The sequence below is a fragment of the Callorhinus ursinus genome, unplaced genomic scaffold, assembly GCF_003265705.2.
Source record: "Callorhinus ursinus isolate GAN/ISIS: 27379988/994484 unplaced genomic scaffold, GSC_fseal_2.0 scaffold1, whole genome shotgun sequence".
NCBI classification, from domain to species: Eukaryota; Metazoa; Chordata; class Mammalia; order Carnivora; family Otariidae; genus Callorhinus; species Callorhinus ursinus.
The window spans coordinates 126,437,671-126,457,502 of record NW_027397063.1 but is presented as its reverse complement, the minus strand read 5'-3'; positions in this window follow the sequence as shown (position 1 = coordinate 126,457,502).

The window sequence follows — 19,832 nt, the reverse complement described above, 5'->3', positions numbered from 1 at the left end:
AAGTTTTCATGGAGCCATTTCATAAAGCCAGCTATTTGTGGGTGATGATGTACATGAGTACTGAAACTCATGGAAATCTTGTCTACTGTCCATCCTTCAATTTGGTAAGTGTTATCTGAAAGACACTGATTTCATCATTATAATGCATTAAGTGCAAAGTCCAGAAAGATGGGAGACAAAAAAAAAAAAACAGAAAAGTATAAAAGCTATTATTCTAATAAGAAAAAAAAATCTATACTGCCCTTCCTATGACAAAAGAGGTTCAGTTTAATCAACCTGCCACAGGGGAGGTGGCTGGTCCCTTTCAGGTATTTGTACCATTCTACAACTTCAGGGTTGACCGCTGCTGCTGGCAATTTAGGAACTTAATATTTGCAATCACCAGGCCAGCCTTGATAGGTGGAAATTTGTTTTTGGATCATTGCTCTTTTTTATCACTGCCACACTGAATAAAGAATTCATGAGGGCACTAAGCAAGTAGTGGGGTGATTGCAGAAACTGACTCTAATCAAGATAGGATCCTTCCTGTCATTGGATTACTAGTCTCAACTAGACATTGGAGATATTTGATTAAGCATTCACATGGGGCACAGATACTTCTCAGGCCTTTAATTCATTCTGAAAGGTCCATTGGCATAACTTTTCCCAAAAATAGTCCTTGTCACCAGTTCATCAATTTTTCTCTTTCCAGACCCCTGAACTTCCATCCAGTTTAATAGAAATGTTTATAAATCCTGACTTCAGCTATCCCATCTTCTAGAGCGAATGATTAGAATGTAACCATCTAGAAAAAAGTCCAGAGGTTCTTTTTAGAAACTCTAAAAAGAATTTTTATAGTATTAAAGAACATGGGTTCTGGAATCTATCTTAAAATAGGTTTAAGTCCCAGCTGTGCCTGGCATCAGGTAGATGATATTGGGCAAGTTACTTTTCCTTATCTGGACCATGGGAGAAATAACAGTGCCAATGCTATGAGAGATATTTTGGTGATTATATACATTAATACTTGGATAAGAGACCTGAGAAAAGGTTTGGGAAATGGTAAGCCCCAATTAAATCTTAGATATTATTAGATATTATTATAGTCCATATATTTATTCAACAAACATTTAATGAGCAACTTCTATATGCCAGCACTTTACTGAACTGATGTACAAAGTAAACGTGAACAAAGCCAATGAGAGACAAGCCTAAGATCAGAGCATTTCACCTCCTTACTATGTATTATAAAAACTATGTCTTCTTGATATCTATAGCTGTTTTGACCTAGATTATTCCATTGTGCTTTTCTCCTAGGCTGCCCAGCAGTGGAAAGCCCACTCAATAGCAGCATTTAAAGCCTATATAAGAGCAGGCCCTAAAACATGTTGAGAATATTCTGGTCCTCCTCCTCCCCAATCTATTCTTTAGACAAAACTGTAGGTAAAGTTTTCTGGGCCCAGTTGCAGTTCATAGTAGATGGACGGAGATAAAATTAACATTTCTTTCTCTGGAATAAAAACAAAATGTCTTCCTATTGATTATGCCAAGACCTATTTCTGGCTCTCAAAGATCATTTGGGATAGGTTAATGCTGGATCCAGGTTGGCATTACCCAAGTCAGCAAAAAAGTATATAACAGTTTTTAATTCCTATTGGAGCCTTGAATGCAGAATTTGGCCAATTTTTCGTATTGAAAAATCCACTTGTGGGTAACTTGTTCTATTGGTATAACAACCTCAATATCTAATCCCATACATAACACCTAGATTTTTAAGTCTTTCTTTTGAAATAACTATACCTTTTATGCATTAAAAATTATGTCCCCACAATTCATATGTTGAAGCCTTAACTAATAATACTTAAGAATGTGACTATATTTGGAGATTGGGCCCTTAAAGAAATGATTAAGTTAAAATGAGACCATTTGAGTGGGCCTTATTTAATCTGAATGGTATCCTCATAAGAGGAGAAAATTAATAACAACCATAATGAACAAATAACAAACATAGAGGCCTACCAAAAAGTTAAAAATAGAACTATGTTATAATCCAGGAATTACACTACTAGGTATTTTCCCAGAGAATCAAAAATACTAATTCAAAGGGATGCATACACCCTGATGGTTTATAGCAGCATTATCTACAGTAGCCCAATTATGGAAACAGCCCAAGTGTCCATCAGTTGATGAATGGATAGAGAAAATGTGGTAAATATCTGCAATGGAATATTACTTAACCATAAAAAAGAATGAAATCTTGCCATTTGCAATGATGTGGATGGCTCTAGGAAGTATTATGCTAAGCAAAAAAGTCAGAGAAAGACAAATACCATATGATTTCATCCCCATGTGAAATTTAATAAACAAAAAAATGAGCAAAGAAAAAGAAAAAGAGAAAGAGGGGCAAACAAAGAAACAGACTCTTAACTACAGAGAACAATCTGATGGTTACCAGGAGGGAGGTGGGGGTTGAGTTAAATAGGTGATAGGGGATTAAGGAGTACACTTGTGCTGAGCACCAGGTGATGTATGAAGTGTTGTGTCACTATATTATACACCTACAACTAATATTACACTGTATATTGACTAACTAGAATTTAAATAAAAACTTTTAAAAAAAGAGAAGGAAATTTGGACATGGAAAGACACCAAGAATACACACAAAGGAAACAACATGTGAAGACACAGAGAAAGTAGCCATCTGTAAGCCAAGCAGAGAGGCCTCAAAAGAAACCCAACCTGCCAAAAAATCTAATCTTGGACTCGCAGCCTCCAGAATTTTGAGAAATACATTTCTGTTGTTTAAGCCACTCAGCCTGCTGTATTTTGTTATGGAAGTCTGAGCAGACTGATACAGTTTTACAGAGACTTCCTATATACCCTCCACTCCAGCTTCACTTAATGCTAATATCTTACATAAATATGTCCAATTCTCACAACCATAACTAGATTTTTGATGATGTATATAAGAAATTCCTAATTTTTTTACTTGAATTCCTTCCCTTTTTCCACTCTGATTTTTAATATTATCACAGTGCATGGTGAATTCGGCTTTAGTTAAAGAATAGACAGGCAATGGAAAGTAGAGAAAGGACACAATTTTAGCTTTCTCCTAAAAGGAAATACTTCTCAGAATTAGAAAATCAAGTTGAACTTTTTCAGATTATTCCAAGAATTTACTGAGTTATTCACAAATCTTTTCATTCCAATTATTAGGACTCAACATCTTTCTGATCAGTGTTGTGTCATATAAGAAGATTATGAGGCTATAAATTTTACTTTTATAACTCAATGACTCTATGTTAATCACTGAATGTGTTTTCAGTAATTGAAAATCTATAAATCTGAACATATCCAGAGTATGTGATATTTTCCTTTCCATGAAACAAGAGTTTTGGCATTGTTTCTTGTAACTCTCTTGCTTTATATTATCCAATCATATCAAAAACAACTATCCTACACTATGATTTTTTTTTCCTAAATCATTCCCATTAAATTGTCTTACAGCAGCATGTATCTGGTGTCCTAGAACTACAGACAAGATCTCAGATGATGACAGACCATAACATAATTAGCTGATGGTGAACTGGGTACCTTAGAACACTACTTCCCTAAGAATGGACAAAAGTCTTAATGTCTTTCATTTTCTCTCTATCCAATAAACATTGCACATGTCTCTGAGGATCTGTTTCTTGCAGCCAACTTTTATACAAGATCTTATCAGTTAGAATGTTTGACTTACATAGGTAGAGAAAAAAAAGGGAAATTTATTGGAAGGATTGTGAGTAGCTCCTAGATTAAAGATAATTTGTATAAACAGGGCTTGGAAGGACCAGAACAAGTCCCTTTCCAAAATTCCTCAACTCCTTTCCATTCTTTCACCAGTTTGTTCAAGATTCAAATTTCCAGGAAAAAAATCTCATTATCCTAGATTTGCTCTGAGACAGTGCCCAAGCCCTAGGTGAAGTAGGGTGGGCTGGAATCAAGGGGAGATACATCTATTAATTACAGTGTATAGAGAAAGAGTTTTCCACCAAAAGAAAGGGTAGAAGAAATGTGCTGGGGAAGTAAAAGACAGCAGCTGTCCAGACAATGCTCAATAAAGAATCCAGAAGAAAGTGAATCATAAGTCTGAGGTAAAGGTATTTTAAGAGTTCCAGATTTTTGTGGTAAAATGCTAGGATTGCTTGATTTACCCTTTTCCACATTCCTACCAAATTACTCATAAAAATCTCCAAATAAACTAAAATTTTAAACAGGGTGAGACATGAGAAATATTAGTCAATAACCCTCCAGATCACAGATGGAATTGCTTTTCATTAAGCAAAGTTAGAATAAGGCCCTTCAACAGGATAGAAGAACAATACACAGGATAACACTATGGAAAAATCCTACCAACCAATATCAACCACGTGCCCATAACAGACTTTCTATATAGGAGTGGCTTTTAATGAGACCAGGGCACTATCATTTCTATCTTGTTGCCTTAATCCACTCCATTAGTATCTGTTTTGCCTTCAAGACTTCAGAAGGTATCTTTTGACTCAGTATTTCTATTTTATGTTTATTCAAAGGAAATAATCATTGATGTAAATGTTTTTATAGAAAAATATTCAACTACAGAAGGAAATGGTTGGTGAAATGCCACACTAAAGAGATTTTTAGAGGCCATTCCTGGATACTGTAAAGTTTAAAAGAAAAATCAAACACAAAGACAAAATACCATAAATATTAGTGAAATAATAATGTAATACCTACCATAGAACAAACAAACAAATTGGCAATAATGCAGGATAAAGAAGACCATGAAATAACATCTTCAGGGTTATGCAATAAAACAAACTGAAAAACAATTTTAGATCCAGAAAAGTAGTCATTTAATAATGAAAGCCAAATAATATTGTATTCAGTTATGCAGTTTCAGAAATTCCATCATATAATCATGCTCTTTGAAAGTATCATTGGAAGTAACCCAGAAAAGAGAGAAACAAGTATAAGAGGGTACCCTGAAATATGAGAACATGTGAGAAAATATATCAATAATGTTTACTATTGTCTAAACAAACAAGACCAAAAATGTATACCAACAATAATACAGATCTGACCTTCTAAATGACAATAATACAATGTTAGCCATGGCACAGAAGGTAAGTAGGTGTAAAGACCAGAAGGAAAAGTGTCTTGTTACAGTAACTCTTTACTTTTAGGTAAAAATACAAATTCATCAAAATGACAGGTAATAATAAAAGAAAATATGAGCCACAATTACTTAGAGAAAGTATAAAAAAGTAGATGAAATAGACTCAAACTTTCAAAAGAGTTACAAAATATTGTTCCAACTAATGAGAGGAAAGGAGGAAAAATATCAGTGGAAATTATGAAATATTATGGCAGAAATGAATTCTGATAAAATGCTATACTGAGACTTCTGATTCTGGCCAACACGGAATAAATGGGATCAGATTTACTCTCATCACTTAAACATCAAAAAAGAAAAAAGACAAAATATAGGAAATAATAATTTTCAGGTATCAGACAGCAAGCACTACAAAATTGTGATCCCTGAAAGAAGAGAAACAAACAAGGTGGGCACATGATTATACCAGATTACTGCCTGAAGGTAGTTTCCAGGCCACAGCAGAGTGAAGAAAAACTCAAACTGAGGAGACAGAGACTGGAGTTTGGGAGACCAAGTTAGCTAGAATTTACAGAGCAAAGTACTGGAGAAAAAGGAGTTGCACACAAAGAGAGATAGAAATATAGATAAAAAGATGATCTCTTTCTCTCTCTATCAATCAATATCTATATCGAGAGAGAGAGAGAGAGTGCTGAGACTCTGAAGAAGGACTCTTACAGTATTTAGCTGAATGTAGATCTGTGCGGTGGAGGGCGGAAACTATCCAACACCGGAAAAAGAGGAGTAGGAAGACATAGGGGTAAATATAACAATTCCTAGAGCTCACACTGGGTCGGGAATAATTTGTGTTCCTACCCACCAGAGTTAAAAGACCTTGCAATACATGGAACCATAGTGTAGAAATTGTAGAAGATTATCATCTTAGTACCTGAAATTAATTTAGCCTTACACTAAGGCTGCTTAGAATCTGTTAGACCAAAGCTTAAAAGTGAGGCTTAAAAAGATCCAGCTAATTCCAAATAAATTTACCCCACACCAGAACAAAATCCAATGCTATCTAAAGGAATATATCAAAATCAGGGTGCCTGGGTGGCTCAGTCATTAAGCGTCTGCCTTCGACTCAGGTCATGATCCCAGGGTCCTGGGATTGAGCCCCACATTGGGCTCCCGGCTCAGAGGGGAGCCTCCTTCTCCCGCTCCCACTCCCCCTGCTTGTGTTCCTTCTTTCACTCTCACTCTCTCTGTCAAATAAATAAATAAAATCTTTCTTTAAAAAGGAATATATCAAAATCTAAGAACCAATAATGAAAAAGTCACAACATCTGGCATTCAACAAGAAATTATCAGGCATGCAGGGTGCCCAGGTGGCTCAGTTGGTTAAGTGTTTGACTCTCAATTTTGGCTCAAGTCATGATCTCAGGGTCGTGAAATCAAGCCCCACCTCAGGCTCTGTGCTCAGTGCAGAGTCTGCTTGAGATTCTCTCTCTCTCTTTCTCCCTCTGCCCTTCCCATTACTCATGCTCTTGCTCTCTAAAATAAATAAATAAAACCTTTTTTTTAAAAAAAAGAAATTATCAGGTATGCAAAAGGAACAGAAATATAACAATTAATACAGACAAAAATCAACAATAAAATCAGAATGATGAATGAGGTATAATGGAACTAGAAGACAAAGATTATAAAACATGTCCCATATGTTCAAGAAAATAGAAGAAAACACGGCCATAATAAAGAAAGAAAGGTAAGGTATAAAAAAGATATCAATAAAAATTCTGTAGGTGAAAAGAAAAGATGCCTTATGAAATGAAAAATACAATGAATGGAATTAAGAAGTGATTAGACACTGCACTACAAAAGATTAGTGATTAGTGACCTTGTACTGATACCAACTGAAATTACCCAAAATGAAGAAGAGATAGGGGTGCCTGGGTGGCTCAGTTGGTTAAGCAGCTGCCTTTGGCTCAGGTCATGATCCTAGGGTCCTGAGATTGAGCCCCATGGCAGGCTCCCTGCTCAGTGAAGAGCCTGTTTCTCTCTCTGCCTCTGCTGCTCCCCCTGCTTGTGCTCTTTCTCTCTCTTTCTAATAAATAAAATAAAATCTTTAAAAAAAAGAAAGATAAAATATCAAAATAATAAACATAACAATACTTTGTGGTCAATATAGAATGGGATGACATGTATGTAATTGGAGTGTCAGAAGGAGAAGAGAGATGACAGAATAGAAATAATCTGAAAGAATTATTTGCAAAATTTTTCCAAGTTTGATGGGACCTGTGTACCCACTGATCTACAGAACTTGATAAACTTCAATGGAAGAAACTTTAAAAAAAAACACATCAAAAATATCATAATCAAATGCTCAAAGTCCGTAATAAAGGGAAATAAACATCTTAAAAGCAGACAAAGGAAAAAGACTTGTTATATATACAGAAGAACAAAAATAAGAATAAAAACAGACTATCAAAGCCATGCAGGGTGCCTGGGTGGCTCAGATGGTTAAGTGTCTGCCTTCAGCTCAGGTCACGATCCCAATCCCCTGGGATTGAGTCCCGCATCGGGCTCCCTGCTCCTTGGGAGCCTGCTTCTCTCTCTGCTTCTCTCTCTCTCTCTCTCTCTCCCTCTGTCTCTTATGAATAAATAAATAAAATCTTAAAAAAAAAGTCATGCATGCCAGAATGCAATGAAAATATATCTTTACATAAGGGATATATATATATATTTTTTTTTTACTAAGAATCTTTTACTCAGTGATAGTAGTTTCCAAATTTGAAGGTGAAACAAAGAATTTTTCAGACCAACACCAGTTGAGAGAATTCATCCCTGACAGACTGGTATCATAAGAAATTTTAAAGAAAGTCTTTCACGGGACAGGAAGATGGTAGTGGAGAAGGAGGACTCTAGGCTCACCTCATCTCACAAATACAACTAGATAACTATCAAATCATCCTAAATACTCCAGAAATCAACCCAAGACTGACAGAACAAACTCCACAACTAAAGAAAGAAGAGGCCACATCGAGGAAGGTAAGAAGTGTGGAGATGTAGATTAGGAGAGAACAGATCCTGACTACTGTGGAGGGAAGGAAACTGTGGTTAAAGAAGGGCATGAGAGAGGAGCACACAGGGGAAAGTATAAGGAGAATGTTTCCCCACAGCTATTGGCTTGGAAAACAAGAGGGGCTGAATTTTGTGAGTTCTTGCAACAAGCAGGGCTTAAAGTCTAAAGTTTCGAAGTTCAGTGACCATGGCTGGTTCAGAGCCCAGATGGTACTATGCTGTTCTTGGAGAGAAGGCAGGCAAACAACCTGGGGACAGACAGCATGGAAACAGCAATCTGAAGAGCACCTGGGTCACACACGGGGAGGTTATTCACTCTTCTCAGAGTCTGTCCATGAGAGGCAGCTTTAGTCTCTCCAGGAACAAAGAAGCTGGCTGGTGCCATTTCCCTCCTCCACCCTTCAGCATAAACAGAGAGCCATGTGGGAAGCAGCACAGCACTGACACTAGCTGCCTAACTTGCTTACACTAAGCCCCCCACCCCCACCATGCCCCAGGGACTGCTCTTATCAGTCAACCTTACCTCAGTCCCAGTGTGGCAGGACCCTTCCCCAGCAGTCCAGCATAAACCCCTGCCCACACCACATCTCCTGATCAGAGAGTTTGCAGGGCCTCATTTCTGGGCAAGGTAGTGACAGATCTCATTTCACAAGCAGACCAGAGCACACCTAGTTAGAACTCACCACATTCAGGTCAGGAACAAACAGATCAGGTCAGGAACCAAACACTGCCCAGAACAGGCAAGGAAAGCCCCTGCAGATGAAGGACAGAGTAGCCAGAACACAGTAGCAGAATGCATACAGCACACACTGGAGACATTCCCTAAGTTCCAGGCCCTGGGCACTACATGACCTCTTCGTAAGGACATTACTTTCAGGAGCAGGAGATATAATTGGATTTTCTAACACAGAGAAGCAGTCAGAGGCTTAGACAAAATGAAAAGACACAGTAATTTATCCCAAATGAAAGAATAAGATAAAGTCATGGCCAGAGATCTAAGCAAAACAGATATAAGTAACATACCTGATGGAGAATTTAAAGCAATGATCATATGGATACTTCCTAGACTTGAGTAAATAATGGAAGACATCAGTGAGACCTTTACCACAAATGAAAGAGTTAAAAAAGAATCAATCAGAAATGAGTACAATAATGAGATTAGGAACAGGTTTGATGCAATGAACAACAGGCTGGAAGAAGCAGAGGAATTAATTAATGACCTAGAAGACAAAGTAATGGAAAGCAATGAAGCTGAATAAAAGAGAGAAAGAATTATGCAAAATGAGAATAGACTTAGGGAACTCAGTGACTCCACCAACAGTAATAGCATTCATATTATAGAAGTCTCAGAAGAAGAGGAAAGAGAAAAGGGGGCAGAAAATTTATTTGAAAAAAAAAAAAAGCTGAAAACTTCCCTAATCTGAGAAAAGAAACATACTTCCAAATCCAGGAGGCACAGAGAACTCTCATCAAAATCAACAAAAGCTGGCCAACACCAATACATATTGTGATTAAATTTGTAAATTATAGCAATAAAGAAAAAAATCCTAAAAGCATCAAGACAAAAGAAGTCATAACCTTACAAGGGAAATCCCATAAGGCTAGCAAGAAATTTTTCAACAGAAACTTTGCAAGCCAGAAGAAAGTGGCATGATACTTTCAAAGTGCTGAAATAGAAAAATCTGCAGGCAAGAATATTCTATCCAGCAAGGCTATCATTCAGAATAGAAGGAGAGAAAAAGAGCTTCCCAAACAAAAACTAAAGGAGTCCATGATCACTAAACCAACCCTGAAAGAAATATTAAAGGGAACATTTTGAATGGAAAGGAGAGACCAAAAGTGACAGTATAAAGGTAGGAAACACAAAAGCATTAAAATTAGTATTTCTGGGGCGCCTGGGCGGCTCAGTCATTAAGCGTCTGCCTTTGGCTCAGGTCATGATCCCAGGGTCCTGAGATCGAGTCCCACATCGGGCTCTCTGCTCAGCGGGAAGCCTCTTCTCCCTCTCCCATTCCCCTTGCTTGTGTTCCTGCTCTCACTGTCTCTCTCTGTCAAATAAATAAATAAAATCTTTAAAAAAAATTAAAATAAAACAAAATAAAATTAGTATTTCTGTGAAAAATCAGTCAAGTAACTCACACGCAAACAAAAAGGATATAAAATATAATAACATATACCTAAATGTGCAGAGGAGAGAAGAAAAGAATAGGTTCAAACTTAAATGACCATCAATGTAATATAGACTGCTATATGCGGAAAAGGTTATATATAAACCTAATGGTAACCATATATAAAAATCACTAATAAATATGCAAAAAATAAAGAGAAATAGATCCAAATATATCATTAAAGAAAATCAGCAAAATATGAAAGACAGAAAGACAAAAAAGATCAGAAAATCTCTAGAAACAACTACAAAACAAGTAATAAAATGGCAACAGATACATATCTATAAATAACTACTTTGACTGTATTAAATAGACTAAACACTCCACCCAAAAGGCATAAGCTGTCAGGTTGGATAGAAAACAAGACCCATCTATATGCTGACTACAAAAGACTCATCTTAGACCTAAAGACACCTAGAGATTGAAAATGAAATGATGGAGAAACATTGATCATGCAAATGGGAGTCAAAAGAAAGCCAGAGTAGTGATACTTCTATAGAACAAACTAGACTTTAAGACAAAGATGCTAACAAGAGACAAACAAGGACACTGTACAGTCATAAAGAGGATTATCCAACAAGAAGTTACAATAATTGTAAATATTTATGCACTCAACATGGGAGCACCCAAACACATAAAACAATAACAAACATAAAGGATCTAATCAATAATAATACAATAATACTAGGGACTTTAACACCCTACTTACATTGTTGGACAGATCATCTAAACAGAAAATCAACAAGGAAACAATGGCTTTGAATGAAACACTGGACCAGATGGACTGAACAGATATATCCAGAATATTCCATCCTAAAATATTAGAGTGCACATTCTTTTCAAATGCACATGGAACATCCTCCAGAATAGATCACATATTAGGCCACAAATAGACCTCAACACATTCAAGAATATTGAAGTCATACCATGCACCTTTTCTAACCACAATGCTATGAAACTAGAAGTCAACCACTAGAAAAGTCTGGAAAGACCTCAAAAACATGGAAGTTAAACAACATGCTATAGAACAATGAATGAGTCAACCAGGAAATCAAAGAACAAATTTTAAAAAATACATGGAAACAAATGAAAATGAAAACATAATGTCAAAAACCTTTGGGATGCAGCAAAACTGGTCCTAAGCAGGTAGTATATAGCAATACAGGCCTACCCCAAGTAGCAAGAAAAATCTCAAATACAAAAGCTAACTTACACCTAAAGGAGCTAGAGAAAGAACAACAAATGAAGCCTAAAGCCATCAAAAGGAAGGGAATAATAAAGATTAGAACAGAAATAAATGATATAGAAACAAAACAAAACAAACAAAAAAAACCCCAAAGAACAGATCAATGAAGCCAGAAGCTCGTTCTTTGAGGAAATTAATAAAATAGCCAGACTTATCAAAAAGAAAAGGGAAAGTACCCAAATAAATAAAATCATAAATGAGAGAGGAGAAATAAAATCATTACCAAAGAAATACAAACAATTGTAAGAGAATGTTATAAAAACTATATGCCAACAAATTGGACAAACCTAGAAGAAATGGATAAATTCCTAGAAATATATAAATTAACAAAAGTTAACCAGGAAGAAATTAAAAAATTGAACAGATTTATAACAAGCAAAAAAATTGAATCAGTAATCTTAAAACTCCCAACAAACAAAAGTCAAGGACCAGGTGGCTTCACTGGTGAAATCTACCAAACATTTAAAGAAGAGTTAATACCTATTCTTCTCAATCTATTCCAACAAATAGAAAAGGAAGGAAAACTTCCAAATTCATTGCTAGCATTACCTTGATACCAAAACCAGATAAAGACACCACAAAAAAAGAGAACTGCTTAGAACAGCTAATATAATCCCCAATGGGGAAAAACTGAGAGCTTTTCCATGATGGTTAGGAACAAGATAAGGATATCTACTCTCACCACATTTATTAAACATAGTACTGAAAGTCCTAGCCACAGCAATCAGACAACAAAAAGAAATAAAATCAGGGATGCCTGGGTGGCTCAGTCAGTTAAGTGTCTGCCTTCAGCTCAGGTCATGATTCCAGGATCCTGGGATCGAGTCCCACATCGGGCTCCCTGCTCAGCAGGGAGCCTGCTTCTCCCTCTCCCTCTGCCTGCTTCTCCCTCTGCTTGTGCTCTCTCTCTCTCTCTGTCAAATAAATAAATGAAATCTTTAAAAAAAAAAAGAAAAGAAAAGAAATAAAATCAGCAAGAAGGGCAAAACTTTCACTATTTGCAGATGGCATGATATTATATATAGAAAACCTGAAAGAGTCCACTAAAAACTGCTAGAACTGATAAATGCATTTAATAAGTCACAGGATGCAAAATCATCTTACAGAAATGTGTTGCATTTCTATATAACAATAATGAAGCAGTAGAGAGAGAAATTAAGGAATCAATCCCATTTACAATTGCACCAAAAACACAAAGATACCTAGGAATAAACCTAACCAAAGGAGTAAAAAAAATCTATACTCTGAAAACTATAAAACACTGATGAAAGAAATTGAAGACAACACAAAGAAATGGAAAGACATTCCATGCTCATGGATTGGAAGAATAAATATCATTAAAACGTCTATACTACCTAAAGCAATCTACAGATTTAATGCAATCCCTATCAAAATACCAACAGCATTCTTCACTGAGCTAGAACAATCGTAAAATTTAGATGGAGCCATAACAGACCCTGAATAGTCAAAGCAATTTTGAAAATGAAAAGCAAAGCTGAAGGCATCACAATTCCAGACTTCAAGTTACATTGCAAAGGAATAGTAATCAAAACAGTATGGAACTGGCATAAAAACAGACACATAGATCAATGGAATAGTATAGAAAACTCAGAAATTAACCTGCAAGTATATGGTCAATTAATCTCTGACAAAGCAGGAAAGAATACCCAATCTGAAAAATAAATGGTGCTGGGAAAAGTAGACAGCAACATGCAAAAGAATGAAACTGGACCATTTTCTCACACCATGCACAAAAAAACCTTCAAAATAGATTAAAGACTTAAATGTGAGCCCTGAAACCATAAAAATCCTACAGAGAACATAAGCAGTAACTTCTTTGACATAGGCCACAGGAACTTCTTTCTAGCTATGTCTCCTGAGGCAAGGGAAACAAAAGCAAACATAAACTATTGGACTACATCGAAATGAAAAGCTTCTGCACAAAAAAGGAAACCATTAACAAAATTAAAGGCAATCTACAGAATGGGAGAAGACGTTTCCCAATGACATATCTGATGAAAGGTTAGTACCCAAAATATATAAAGAATTCATAAAACTCCCAAAAAACAACAGTCCAATTAAAAAATGGGCAGAATACATGAATAGACATTTTTCCTAAGAAGACATACAAATGGCCAACAGACACATGAAAAGATGCTCAACATCAATTATCACCAAGGAAATGTAAATCAAAACTACAACGAGTTATCACCTCACACCTATTTGGATGGCTAAAATCAACAACACAAGAAACAACAGGTGTCAGCAAGGATGCAGAGAAAGGGTAACCCTCTTGCACTGTTTTGGGAATGCAAACTGGTGTGGCCACTCTGGAAAACAGTATGGAGGTTCCTCAAAATGTAAAAAATAGAGCTACCCTATGATCCAGGAATCACACTACTAGGTATTTACCCAAAGAATATGAAAATACTGATTCAAAGGGATACATGCACTCCAATATAGTATCACTATCTACAGTAGCCAAATTATGAAAACAGCCCAAGTGTCCATCAAATGATGAATGGACAAGGAAGGTTTGGTGTATATATACAATGGAATATTATTCAGACATAAAAAGGAATGAAATCTTGCAATTTTGCAAAGACATGTATGGAGCTAGAGAGAATTATGCTAAGTGAAATAAGTCAGTCAGAGAAAGATAACATATGATTTCACTCGTGTGAAATTTAAGAAACAAAAAAACGAGCAAAGGGAAAAAAGAACGGCAAACCAAGAAAAAGACTCATAACACTAGAGAACACACTACTGATTACCAGAAAAGAGGTGGGTTTAGGGATGGGTTAAGTAGCTGATGGGGATTAAAGAGTACACTTGTACTGAGCACCGTGTGATATATGCAAGTATTGAATCACTGTATTGTGTACCTGAAACTAATATAATACTGTATGTTAACCAACTAGAATTTAAATAAAAACTAAAATAAATAAATAAAGTCTTTCAAGGAAAATGTATCAAATGGAAATTTGGATCTACACAAATAAAAATTGCAGGAAATCATTAAAGTTTGAAAAGATAGAACTTATATATCTTCTCAGGTTTTTTTTTTTTAAGTTTTATTTATTTGACAGAGAGAGACACAGTGCGAGAGGGAACACAAGCAGGGGGAGGGGAGAGGGAGAAGGAGGCCTCTGGCTGAGCAGGGAACCCAATGCAGGGCTTGATCCCAGGGTCCTGGGATCATGACCTGAGCCGAAGGCAGATGCTTAAAGACTAAGCCACCCAGGCACCCATTTCTTCTCACTTTTAATCTCTTCCAAATATAATTGACTGTTTAAAGCAAAAATAGTAAATGATTGTTGGCTTTATAGAATACCTAGAAGTAAACTGGTTAACAAAAATTACAAAAAAAAGATAAGGAAACAGAAATATACTCTTCTATACATAAAGTGGAATAAAATTATATGAAAGTAGACTGTTTAAAGATATATAGATGAACCCAAGGAAACCCATTAAAAACTAAACAAGGATGGGGCGCCTGGGTGGCTCAGTCGGTTAAGCATCTACCTTCAGCTCAGGTCATGATCTCAGGGTCCTGGGAACTAGTCCTGTATCAGGCTCCCTGCTCAGCCAGGAGCCTGCTTCTCCCTCAGCCTGCCACTCCCCCTGCTTGTGCTCACACACACTGTCTCTCTCTCAAATAAATAAATAAAATCTTCTTAAAAAATTAAAAAAAATATGTAACTCCTAAGCCAATAGTGTAAATAAGCAGAATAAAAGAATATCAAAAAAAGAATGGTGAAACAAAACTATATGGATACACAGATATAAAAATAGCAACATGTAATATTTAAACCCAGCAATGTCAATAATTGCATTTAATAAAAGAGGTTTACACATTCCAATTAGGGGAGCCTGGGTGGCTCAGTTGGTTACGCATCTGCCTTCGGCTCAGGTCACAATCCCAGAGCCTAGGATTAAGGACCATCAGGCTCCCTGCTTTGTGGGGAGTCTGCTTCTCCCTCTATCCTACACCCCCCCCGCTTGTGCTCTCTCTCTCTCCCCCTCTCTCTCTCTCATGCTTTCTCTCAAATAAGTAAATAAAATCTTTTAAAGAAATAAAATAAAATAAACATTCTAATTAAAAGGCAAAGATTATCAGGATTAAAAACAAAAAGATCTAACTATGCTGTCTATAAGAAGCCTGTTTTGGGGGTGCCTGGGTGTTAAGCCTCTGACTCTTGATTTTGGGCTCAGGTCATGATCTCAGGGTCAAGAAATCCAGCCCCATGTGGGGCTCCATGGTCATTGCAGAGCGTGCTAGAGATTCTTTCTGTCTCACTCTGCTCTTCCCCATTGTTGTATGCACAGGTACACACCTCTCTCTCTCTCAAAAAAAAAAAAAATCCTTAAAAAAAAGCCTGCTTTAAATATAGACACAAAAAGTTTAAAAGTAAAATAACAAAAAATACAGACCATGAAAAGACAAATCAAAAAAAGATGAAAAAAAAAGATGAGAGCAGTCTATATTAGTATTAACCAAAAGACTTCAGAACAGGCACATTACCAGGATTAAAATGAAAAATTTTATAAGATTAGTGATTAATCAAGAGGATATAACAACCCTTACATTTGCATGCACCTAATAATAGAGTTTCAAGATAAATAAAGAGAAAAAAAAATAGAAGTGAAAGGAGAAATAGAGAAACTGGAAAACAGAGTTGAACATTTCAATACTCTTCTCAGTAATTCATAGGAAAAAAGTATATAGAAATTCAATAAGGATGTAGAAGAAGTAAACATTTCCATTAAATTTGATCTAGTTTTCCTGTATGGAACAACATCTCCAACAACAGCAGACTGCACATTCTTTTCATGCACATGGAACCGTCACCCAGATAAACCATACATGTTAAGGGCTATAAAAGAAGCCTTAATCAACTCAAGAGGACTGAAACAATAAAAAATGTATTCTATAACCAAAATAGAATTAAACTAGGAAAAAAATTAAAAAGATAACTGGAAAATTGCCAAGTATTTTGAAATTAACCTAGAAACTTTTAAATAACCTATGAAACAGGGCGCCTGGGTGGCTCAGTTGGTTGAATGACTGCCTTCAGCTCGGGTCATGATCCTGGAGTCCCTGCATCGAGTCCCGCATTGGGCTCCCTGCTCAGCGGGGAGTCTGCTTCTCCCTCTGACCCTCCCCCCTCTCATGTGCTTTCTCTCTCTTTCAAATAAATAAATAAAATCTTTAAAAATAAATAAATAAATAAATAAATAACCTATGAAACAAAGACAAAATTACAAAGAAAATTAGGCAAAAATTGAACTAAATGAAAAAAAATCAAAATGTGAGATTCAGCTAAAACAGTTTTTAGAAAGAAAATATCATTACACAATTTTGTTGAAAAGAAGATCTCAAATCAAAATAAATTTTTAACTTAAGAATCTAGAAAAAGAAGAATGAAAGAAAAAGTTATCAACCCAGATCCTACAGATATTAAAAAGATTATAAAACACACAAGGAAAATTCCTGGTCCAGGGCTTCTAACACATATTTAAAAATAAATAATGCCAACTCCATACCAACTCTTATAGAAAACAGAGGATAAGAAGGCACAATCTAATTCATTTTAAGATCCTAGATATATTCTGCACAAAAACTTACAAAGATATAGTAAGAAAATTACACACAAATATCAATCCTGAACATAGACAAGAAATTCTTTGACAAAATGTTAGACATTGAATCTAGCAATACATAAAAAGTTTAATAGATCACATCCAAATATAGTTTATCCCTTAAATATGATGTAGATTTAACACATAAAAATTAATCCATATAACACACCATATTAACATATTAGGGAGTAAAGAGAATAAAGAGAGTAATCATCTTAAAAGGTGCAGAAAAAGCAGTACACAAAATTCACAAAATTCTTGATAAAAACTGTCAATAAACTAGGAATGAAATGAAACATCATCAACCTAAAAATTAAAAAAAAAAGGCACATACAAGGCCTACAGCTGATATCCTAAATAATGGTGAAAGAAATGTTCTCTAAGATTGAGAACAGAGCAAGGATGTCTAATCTTATCATTTTGATTCAAGATTTTATCAGCAGTCCCAACCTGTGCAATACAGCAGGAAAAGAAATGAAAGAAAGAAAAGAAAAGATAAGATAAGATGATAAGATAGATAAGATAAGATAAGATAAGATAAGATAAGATGGTAGGTAGAGTATCAGCAAGTCCATTTGGTCTTATACCGGGGCCAAAAATCTCCATCTAGTTTTTTTTTTTTCACTAATCATAAAAACTACATTTCCATATCAATCTGATAATATATTTCTTGGCTCTGATGTGATGCAAAAAATTCCAACACAAATACATTATATATTTTATAGGTGTCCAAGGACAACAATACATGTGAGGATAAACAGATTGGGGTAGGTCCCTCTGTTGGAGGGAACTGGCTGTGAGGTTAAAGAGAGAAATCGTAAAATTGTTGATTGCCAGTCATGAATTGGGGAGCTATGAGTAGTTCAAATATGCACCCAAGAGCCATAGAAACAACATTCTCTACATCTAGGAAAAAAAAATTTAAGTGTCAATGTGAGTGAATATATTAAAGAGAAGGAAGATGAAAGAATAACTGTTATGATGTGATTCCTGAGAATATGTTCAATTGGAACGACTGTCAATGGAAAGGAAAAGCAACATATTCACCACTCTAAATGGCAAAGACAAGGATAGTTGAAGATGTCAAATTTGTAGGTCTGGTAGCAAGAAAGTTGAAAAACTTTCCAACTGATGGACTCTTATTCCTCACTACAGGTGAGGTCATTTGCTGAGGGCAAAGAGGCAGAAATAGCATTAAAAACTTAAAGAGCTTGAAAAAGATTTGAATCAAGTTTTTTGAGGAATTTAAACAGTACATTAAACAGAAAAATGAAGAGTACATACAAAATCTCTCTCTCTCTCTCTCTCTCACACACACACATGCTACACTTATAGATACAAACCCACTTACAAAAATGAGACAAAATATACACAATACAGTGTTAAAAGAGGTTGTCCCTTCACTAATGAGAAAACAGGTAATTGGATTTTTAAAATTTTATCTTTTTTCTAAAGTGAAACTGTATGACTTTTACTATCAGATTTTTAAGGCCTGAAGCAAAGTTTCTTAGAGTTATAGGACAGTACTAATTTATTGATTAGAGACAATAATTTGGCTAAGCCCAGTTATAGGAATAAACAGGCTTATTATATATCAGGGTTGCATTGAAAAATCATCCTCCCAATTTATCATCCAAAGATTTTGTTAAAAAAAATACCTGGAGCAGAATTTGAAGATTTACAGTATCTAGCAAAACAATGGCATTTCTAAAGATAAATTATGGGTTTTGACCTAAATTTAAAGTAATATACATTGTTTTTGTAAGGTTTCCCAACTCATATTGCAGTGAACTAGTTAGTTCTATATTCAGCCCATATAATTGATATCAGGATGCTTCCCATTCTTAAGAAGAAAGTATTGTAGCCCAAAGGGAATGAGAGATTTTTCCATGAGTGATATTGCAAGGCAATTGCAGAGCTGGGATCAAAATCTAACTCCGCCAGATGTTGAATTTTGTGCTCAGCTGAATGAAGTCCATATGATTTTCTTTGTGCTTCTAACATCCTCCAAAGTCTGCATCTGTTTTATATACTGCTCCATTGAGAAAGGTTCCTAAACAGACGCAATATATAAAGTTCATGAGAATAAGAAAGATTTGAAGAGATCGTATTACAATCACTCAAGCTAAAATTAGTTTCCTTCTGTTTCCAATATTCTGCCTGGCCCAAAATGTTCCAAGCCCATTGGTTAAGTCAGACAGCAACCAGGTGGGGAACACCTATTTCTGTGTTCTAAATACACTTTAAAAAACATAGGTTCAAATAAAGTTTAAAGTTGTGTCAAGATAGTCAGATTTTCCCAAACTCAGGTAGAGACTAGTATTTCATCCATGTGTAGTACAGATGTTATATTATAATGTTAAGAATAATATAAATTAAAGCCATTCTCAGCCCCATTGTTTTCAGTCCCTGTCTCTGTCTAGTTAAATAAACCACCCCAACAATGATCTATCATAGAGGATCTATTTCCAGTATTTTCTTCTTTTCCACCTCTACTTAATTACATTTAAAGTATGGTGTTTTCAAGGGGAGGAGCAAGATGGCAGAGGAATAGGAGATCAAAATTTCATCTGGTCCTAGGAATTCAGGTAGATAGGGATTA